The sequence below is a fragment of the Mustela lutreola genome, chromosome 13, assembly GCF_030435805.1.
Source record: "Mustela lutreola isolate mMusLut2 chromosome 13, mMusLut2.pri, whole genome shotgun sequence".
Classification (NCBI taxonomy): domain Eukaryota; kingdom Metazoa; phylum Chordata; class Mammalia; order Carnivora; family Mustelidae; genus Mustela; species Mustela lutreola.
The window spans coordinates 70698153-70707833 of record NC_081302.1 but is presented as its reverse complement, the minus strand read 5'-3'; the positions used below and the strand labels follow the sequence as shown (position 1 = coordinate 70707833).

The 9681-nt window shown below is 37.9% G+C and overlaps 1 pseudogene; it reads right to left on the bottom strand.

The window, feature by feature from the left end:
* Positions 1 to 8810: 8810 nt before the first annotated feature.
* On the bottom strand, positions 8811 to 9433 carry LOC131813629 (large ribosomal subunit protein eL15-like; annotated as a pseudogene).
* Between the last annotated feature and the right edge of the window lie 248 nt (positions 9434 to 9681).

The following is a 9681-nucleotide window of genomic DNA, read 5'->3' as shown; positions in this document are numbered from 1 at the left end:
TAGAAGTGTTTTTGCACTGTAATTCAAAAACATAGTCTCAGACCCAACGCCTCTTTTAATATGAGGGACATCTTTAAGGAATTCACATATGTGAGTTTTCCAGATCAGTCAAAGAACTTTATGTTTTAACCATCAGTCCTCCCCCACAGAGTTTTTTGGAAATTTTAACCTTTTTTTTTTTTTCAAGATGGCTGTACACTAGTCTTCCCTCTTCAACTAAATACACTAAACTGTGTAATCTCTCATTGATTTAAGGTCACCAGGACACATCTGCTGTTTGTACTTGACTTCAATAGTTTTTGAAACAGGAACAATTAAAGTGGTGGGTGGTAGTGGGGAACCTTACTCAAATGGCTTTGGAATTCTGAAATGTGTGTTTTATAGTTCTGCTGTCACCATACTTAAGGTCAGCTGTACTTTCTTGTTACTGTTAGCTTTTACCAAGTTTTCAAAATGTTCATCAAAATGTATACACAGTTATAATCAAGTCTCTTTATGAGTCAAGTACGTGGGCTTTGTGACTTTCTTGTTTGCTTTTGAATTTCAAGCTATGCTCCAAGTGCTAAACATGTGGCTTTTGATAAATCATGTGGAAGGGTATATGTCGTGCTTTATACATGGAATAAAGCCTGCTAACTCACTTTTCATAAGGCTTTTGAAGTCACAGGAATGTTTCAACACTGAAGCTGCACACCTTCTTGTATGTAAGGGTAAGCGGACTACTGGACAAAATAATGGGCTACAAAGGATTGGCCCTCAACAATACTTTGAAGTAAAGAAATGTTTTTCTCTACAGCCTCAACCTCCTTTTTTCCATAAACTTTCCCCATCTGGGAGCTGCCAGATTAAATAGAAGAATCTCAGTTAAATTTGAAATTCAGGTAAATGCCTGCTACTTTTTAAAACATGAGAATGTCCCAAATATCGAAGAGTACATACTTATACTAGAAAAGTATTTGTTCTTTATCTGAAATTCAAATTTAACTGGGTGTTCTCTTCAGTTTCGATCTGTCCCAACCCCAAATCACGGTAACATTTTTCTTTTTCCTCTACCAAGCTACTTTCACAGAAAAATTTTTGAAGTCAATCAAACTAAGTTATAGAATGGTAGATAGGATTATAGTCATCATGATGATCTTTATTCAATAAAACCAGAATGTTACAGAGGAGAGTTAATCACTGAGATGGTGCCCAGGGGTCCTGGGGACAGTGAGCACTTCTTGCTTTTGAACTCTTACATGAGGTGTTTTAGTGCCTCAAAGTTAAAGCTGGTTCAGGAACAGCAGGTGAGGAATCTTGGCTGTCTTCTGGCATGCCTGCTAAGAAACTATGAGTCTAGAACATGCCATTTTACCTCTGTCAGTTATCTACTACCATATACCAAACTACACATAGCCTAGTGACTTAAAACAATAATCATCTTATTATGCTTCACAATTTAATAGGTTAGAAATTCAGGTATGTTTCCACTGGATGATTTTTCTCCATATGGAATCCTTGTAGTATTGACTGATGACTTCTCTGGTCTGGAGGGCCCGAGACTGTTCCACTCACAAGTCTGGTATCTATGAGCTGGCATTACTCTCTCCACACCTGCTCAGACTTCTTCACAGAAGGGTAGTTTCAGAACACTTGGACTTCTGCTTTGGAGGCTCAGGCTCTAAGAGGTAGTGTTTTATTGGGAAGAAAATAATTTTCCTCTCTCCTCCTAGGTTCATTGTCCAGAACCCTGTAAATTAAACTGAAAGAAAAGAAAAAAAGCAGATTAATGGGACAAAAAGGTTTACATATACAGCAGCCAAAAAGAGAAGTAGCTGGTTGATTCAATGAGTAAAGTTGAAGGCTTATATATACAACTTAGAAAAGAAAAGGGACAGGAAGATGCTCATAAAGAACGAATAAGTTTTTGGGGCACCTGGTGGCTCAATCAGCTAAGTGTCTGCCTTTGGCTCAGGTCATGATCCCAGGGTCCTGAGATCAAGCCCCATGTTGGGCTCCTGCTCAGCAGGGAGTCTGCTTCTCCCTCCCCTTCTATTCCTTCCCCCAGCTCATGCTCTTACTCTCTCTCTCTCTCTCTCTCTCTCTCACATATAAATAAATAAAATCTTTTTAAAAAATTGCTAAAAAAACAAGAAAAGAAACTTTCCTTAGGAAAAACAAATGAGATTTTAGAAGAATAAATGTGAGATAAGAAAGCTTGTGATAATGTTTGTCTATACAGGTATGAGTGGTCTTTTGGTCTTCGTCAGGGTCATAAAACTCCTCAAAAAGGAATCAATGGTAGGTTTATGCTAGTTCTTCCTCTTGGCAATAGATTCACTGTAAAGAGGGAATTTATGGCAGCCTCATTTCCCAGAAGTTGTTTTTAGTTAGATAATGAACACTCAGAGAAGACTTCTTTTTGCATCTATTGAATCTCAAATGTCTTAGGCTTAAAATTAAAATAATCTTCATACCAATGCTGGGGTTCCAAGTAGTTCCTTAATTTCCAAGAGATTAAGGATAAAGCTGTAAGACTTCTTCCTACTTAACCTCACAAGACACACAGCCTTATTTCTGCCACAGTATATTAGTTGAAAAGAGTCTCAGTCCAGAATACCAGGATATATAGTTTACTGAGGAGCTTTCTTTAGAGACCAGTACGATACCCGCTGAGACTCAGTTTCTGGCTCTGTGAAATAGGCTAAGATTACAATGTGTTGTAGAAGTAAAAATTATGCAAACAAAACAGATGTAAACATTTTTTTAAATATCCCGTTTTTATTGCAATGTATTAGACAGCCTGAGTCTAACTTTTCTACTATCATACCCATTCTCTGAATTTTGTATGTAGGATTTTATTTATATATAACAAAATTATAATTTATACTTCTAATGGATTATAGAACTTTATTTAATTATATATATTACACATTTATAAATATATAAAATGCACATATAAATACACATTTGCACATATATACCCTGAGGTATTCATTGGTATGTAATGGATTGACTTCTTTCTATGCATCTGAAATGGTACTAGATAGGGGTGCCTGGATGGCTCAGTTGGTTAAGTGGCCAACCTTTGATTTTGGCTCAGGTTTTGATCTTAGGATCCTGGGATTGAGCCTCATGTTGTGCTCCACGCTCAGTGGGAGGTCTGTGTGAGGGGTCTCTCTTTCCTCCACTGTTCCTTCCCCTGCTCATGCTCTCTCTCTCTCTCTCTCTCAAATAAATAAATAAATCTTAAAAAAAAATAAAATGGCACTAGTTAAGTACCATCCTTGGAGTGAAGAATATAGTCATTTAAATGTTTTGTAGGTTTTCATTCTATCACAGAATCTCTGTAGAAAAAGGCTGGTTTAAAATGCTGAAATCACTTTGGAAAAGCTAGTACAACTCTTACAATACCATCCTTTTAAGATATTATATTAGCTACATACTGAAAATCAGTGTGTGCAGATAATGCAGAGAAGATAAGATCAAATTTAAAGATGAGGTAATAAAACTATACTCCTTTGCTATACACTTTCATCCAATTTAAGTACATCATCCCCAAGCACATGCACACTCACACACACACACACACACACACACACACACAAATATGGGAGGAAAAATGTACTCAAGGATATATACAATCAAATCACTTGTGTACTGACAGACTGATATCCACATATCTCCTCCAATCATTAGACTCACTCCTTAAGAAGTTCAAGGGCTGAGACTCAATTTCTTATTAGAATTCTCTCATGGAATTTTCTCCTCTTTGTGAAAAAAAACCTCAATAGCAAGAGATATCATCTAGCCTGCAACCTTAAAACTTGTCAGTCATTTGGAAACTCCCATGAAACCATTTTCTACCACATTATTTATTTGAGAAGTCATAAATGTTACTGCTTGAATGTAGCAAAGAAAAGATTTTTATGATACCAGATATATGATTTGACAGGATTTTAAAGTTTACCGACCAGATATTTTACATTCCTGGAAGAAGTCTTAGAAAATGAAGCTCTTCACAATTTTAAGAAGTTAAAATTCTATTTCTTTGATAAGATGTCTCTGACATAGTCTATGAACTGTGGTCTGCTAAGATGTATGATGGCATAAGAAATTTTCACACAAAACACCAATGAGATTCTCAGTGAGCAGTATGAATATCTCTCCTCAGTGACATCTGCAGAAGTTAAAATGACTTGGAATTACTGCACATATGCTTTGCCACCCAAAGAACCAACTACAGGTGATGTTTTCCCACAACATAGGTAAAGTAAGTTTTTTCCTAAAGTCTGAAATAATGATTTATTATTTCCTCAGGAAATATTACATGAATAGGATATTATTGTATTTTTATCACTACAGAGAAATTCAAGAATAAAATAATTATTTTATGTCATTTAGACATAAACATTTTTTTTTCTGCAATAATCTGGATGGTTCCAATGATTCTTGATAGTCTCCGTAGTCCTTTAGTTATAGGAATTTAGTCTATGAGTGGAAATCCAGAAAAATCCAAATGTTTATTCTAATGCAGATGATCGAACTGAAGCTAAAAATCTGTGTTAAAGAATACAGAAAAGATAAGATTGCTCTTCTACCAAATACCTAGAATTTTAGGGACTTTGTTTTCATTTTGCTATACTAAAAGAAACATATGCTATTCTTCTGGAAACAAATGGTGGCAAGTGGAATTAAACAATTGAGAATCATCAGGTAGGGGCACCTGTGTAGCTTAGTTGGTTAAGCATCTGCCTTGAGTTCAGATCATGGTTTCATCGTCCTGGGATTGAGCCCCATATCAGGCCCCCTGTTCATTGGGGAGCTTGCTTCTGCCTCTCCCTCTGCCTGCCTTTCGCCTACTTGTGTTCTCTCTCTCTCTCTTTCAAATAAATTTTAAAAATCTTTAAAAAAAGAAAAAGAAAAAGAATAATCAGGTACTCGGGTCAAGTAATATATTTTCCTGATATTTTAGGTATATATAAGATGTGCAGATATATAAGAGACCACAGTTAACCAATCAATTTTAGGGAAACATCAAGGGAAAAAGAAAATGGTTGTTTTAGAGAAAGTTGATTGTTCTCCTGACACAGATGTTTGTCAAATTGTGGTGTGCATTATTTGGGGCTACCCTTGGAGATCACCTGGTGAGATCTTGGCAGCTGGTATTAGAAATGCAGAGGTTGTTTCATCATGAGAATTTTCTGACTTTTAGAAGCTTCCTGGGGACAATCCCAGATGGCTTACCTAGCAGGAAACTAATTTATTTGTAGCTCCAAACACTTGCTGGAATCCCTAGTGTCTTAATGAACAGGATCAGAAGCTCCCTTGTGGTTAATCTGCAAGCCCTATTAACTCTTTCAGGCTAAAAGTGTACCATTAAGAGCCAAGTTACTTGTATTGCTCATTGTAACTTAATAATTGGACTGGGCTTGATTCAATAAAATTAATTCAGTGAGAAAGCCGACTGGCTTTACACCATGAGAAGCTACAAGTCAAGAGCTTCTTTTTTAAAAAAAAATTTTTTTTAACTTTATTTTATTTTTTTCAGTGTTCCAAGATTCATTGTTTATGCACTACACCCAGTGCTCTATGCAATACGTGCCCTCCTTAATACCCACCACCAGGCTCACCCAAACCCCACACCCCCACCCCCTCCCCTCCAAAACCCTCAGTTTGTTTCACAGACTCCAGTCTCTCACAGTTCATCTCCCTCTCTGATTTCCCCCAACTCCCTTCTCCTCTCCTTTTCCCAATATCCTCCATGGTAGTCCTTATGCTCCACAAATAATTGAAACCATATGGTAATTGACTCTCTCTGCTTGACTTATTTCACTCAGCATGATACCCAAGATCTACAAAGAACTCCTCAAACTCAACTCTCAAAAAACAGATAATCACATCAAAAAATGGGCAGAAGACATGAACAGACACTTCTCCAAAGAAGACATACAAATGGCTAACAAACACATGAAAATGTTCATCATCATTAGCCATCAGGGAGATTCAAATCAAGAGCTTCTTAGGCTGGGTCATTTTCTGCCTGGCATGGAATTCAGTCCTGGCCAGAGCTGCTCTTTCCAGACATTCTAGATGTTTAGGTAGAAGAAGTTAAAATTCCAGGAGGTTAGGACCTAAAACTGGGTGGAGATTGTTGGGAGAAGTGGAATTTTCTGAAAGAAGCTGAGGTTCAAAGGTAGGGTTGGGGTTTTGTAGAGAGGAGAGGTTTAAATGTAAGAACAAAAGGGAGCATTAAGGACAAATGATAAAGTGTGTAAAGAATGGAATCTCTGTGACTTGAGGCATATTAACTGCTTTGACTTATAGCCTATTTATTTATCAGATGGTGAGATGCTGACTCACTCAACCATGGGGTCCCTGGGCATCATGTTGGGGGAATAGTGACTCAATCAGAACCTCAAGAGGCAGGCTGGGTATAGATCATGGAAGTCCTTGTGGACTACCTAGAGTTTCTACCTTTTTTTCTCCCCAGACAATAGGAAGTGAATAGAAGTCTTTCAAGAGGGGAGTAGAATAAATAGGTTTGCTGTATATGGAAGGAAATACTGATGTTGACAATAGATGAAAAGTGTGAAGCCTGTACCTAAGGAGATGAGAAGTTGATGCAACAGCCCAGATAAAGGACTGTGAGAGAGAGACCATGGCAGTAGGAATGGTGATGAGAGGCCATTCAATCACTCATTCAACAGATACTTGTTAAATACCTATTATGTGCTAGAAGCTGAGTTTTATATACTAGGGGGAATACAGGAACGAATAAAATTGACCAGTCACTTGATCTCACTTGATTCTGGTGAGAAAGATAAAAAGTTCTTGGGAGAAAGATATTCAGAAAATTCTTCACCAATTCTTAAATATGAAATATTCCTGTAGCATCCAATCCATCCCCAAAGCAATCAAACCATATGAAAACCATGCAGCCCTTTTAGTCCTTCAATGAGATTACTTTGTATGACATGAGGAGCAGAGAACAGTAAGACCCCAGTGGAACAAGATGCAGCATATGCCCACGAGTACACAGACAACTGTACATACATTTAATAGAAAGCATTAATTACAGGCACAGCTACTTTTTGAAGGAAGGTGTTTATTAAAAGGTAGAACCTTGTCTGCTGGACTCCTTGATGACTTTGCCTAGAAAAGTCTGCATTTAGGTGTCAGGGAAGGACGCATGGCCTCATAACAAAGACAATAATCGGAAACTCAACTGTTCCTTCTTATTTCTCAGATCTTAAGAAAGTCTACTCCGTATACATCTATGAGATACATGCAACTTTAATTGGGAGGAAAAATTTTCCATCTGCCAACTTAATTCCAGTGATAAGGATGAAGGGCAATTACAAATTAACTGAAAGTAGACAAATTAACAGGAGAAAAGTTATTTTGTGTGGGGGAGCATTCAGATGAAGAGGTTCACCAAAACAGCTAGAGATGGGGGTTTGTATGGCAACTTCATAGTGGAAAGGGATCAGGGAGAAAGGGCTTCTGGGGGAAAACAAATGGGCTTTAGGAAAGATAAATGGGCTTTTAAGAGAATAAATGGAAGATATGACAGTTTGAGATAATATTTGTTCATGTGGTCTCTCTATCCCAGTGTGACTGGTCATCTCCTTACTGGGAGTGAAGTTCTCCTTGGGTGATGGGAGGTATGATAACCTCTCAGAAGATTTTGCCTTTAGTCAGATAAGACTATTTCAGGTATGAGATCAAGATAACACAGAAGGGAGACCCAGGAGCATGGAGTCCAAGAGAATGTGGATCTTCTAGGACTTCTTGGAAATCTCAGTGCCATCTGAACTTCCTTAGGGGATGGAATTGAAAGCTTAACCAATTTCATTTGTATAGTAAGGTGCACAGAAAGACTCTTTTCTAATTACTGACATTAATATCTCTCTACCTTCAACTAATCTACCACAAGTACAGCTTATTTAAGTACTTAGGTATAACAAGTGCTACAGAGATGAGTAAAGAAGTGTAAGAAATAAGCATTTAAGGGCACGTGGGTGGCTCAGTTGGTTAAGTGTCTGCTTTCAGCTCAGGTCATAATCCCAGGGTCCTGGGATCGAACCCTGCATTAGGCTCCTTGCTCAGAGGGAAGCCTGCTTCTGCTTCTGCCCCCACCTTACTTGTTCTCTTTATCTTTCTCTGTCAAATGAATAAATAAAATATTTAAAAATTAAAAAGAAAAAAGAAATAGGTATTCATAAGATAAGGTATGGAGTGGCTGTCTTTGCTCATAATTTGGCTCGGCCACTTATATGTGATCTTAAATGAATTCACCACTCTGAACTGCAATTTCATCATCTAGACAAAGTAAGCAATATAATTCTTACTTTTGAGAGTTTACTAGGTATTAGACATCTCATGTACATTATATTTATTTGTCCTTTTAGGTTATGATGGAGGTATTATACTCTTGTTAACAAACACAAAAGATTTAAGAGGTTAAGACACTTAATATCACACAGGTAGTAGGGAACAGAGGTGAAATTAGAATCTAATTCTGTCTGATTAGAAATTTCATCTTTTTATTGCTGCTTATGCCACCTTAATATGAAGTTGCTATAAGGATAGATTAAATTAAATGATGAAATATAAATAAATTGGCCAGTATAATTCATGGCACATAGAAGGCACTCAACACATGGAAACAGCTTCATAATTGTTTAATCAGGAAGAATAAAATAATCTCTATAAGATTCTTTTTGCTCTAATGCTCTCTGTGATCCCTGACCTTTTGGAGATTAATTTTTTTTTTCTTCTTTGAATGTCCTAACTTGTTTATTAGGTAAGAATTTTACAAACATTACTTATTTCAGCAGTAATGGTGGACTTGGAGAGTATTGTGTCTTCTCCATATTGGGAGGTAAGAACAGCCAATAGTGTGGTAGAACTTGTGACCCTTTCCATGGCTAGGGCTCTTGAGCCTGCTGATGCCAACCCTCAGATCTCCCTGTGCTTATGGACTGGTTAGGTGATCCACTGGGTGTCAGGATTTCTTCTGATAGCTTTATAGAATGGATCAAGGAGGATAACCTGGAAGAATTTGGATGTGGAATCTTTGCCAGCCCAGTAAGTGTTCAAGACTCTCAGAGCCCCAGGGTGGTGTCCAGCTCTCTCATCTGCAACAGACTGAAGGCTTTAGGCAAACTTTAGCTGGTTAACATCAAGCTTGGCATAGGTAGCACCCTTAGGATCTGGGTGTTTGTTGCCACCGTGTCACACACAAATCCGATATATGGCATAACCTTGGTTGGCCTTATGCCATAGTTTACGCACTTTATTGGGCAGTTTGGTGGATTGAGTGGGGTGAGGAGGCCCTGTGGAGCTCAGAGAGCTAGCAGGACCAACAGTGGTACAACCTGAAAGCAAAAGACATTATGTAATACTTCTTTTTCCTCCATAGCTCCTGGATGTACTTGTAAGCACCCATCTTGGCTTACCTTGGAGCTGATGACTGATGCCAGATGGAAAGAAAAGAGCTCTTCTCCCCAAATCCTTTTATGGCTCCTCTGAGATTAAATCTTCTAACATAAATCATACATAAACACACACACACACACACACACACACACACACACTGAATTTTTTTAAAAGGAGAGGAAGAGAGAGCAGAAGTAGGGGGAGTGGCAGGCAGAGAGAAAAGAGAGTGGGGAGAGTGCTCCCCACTGAGCAAGGAGC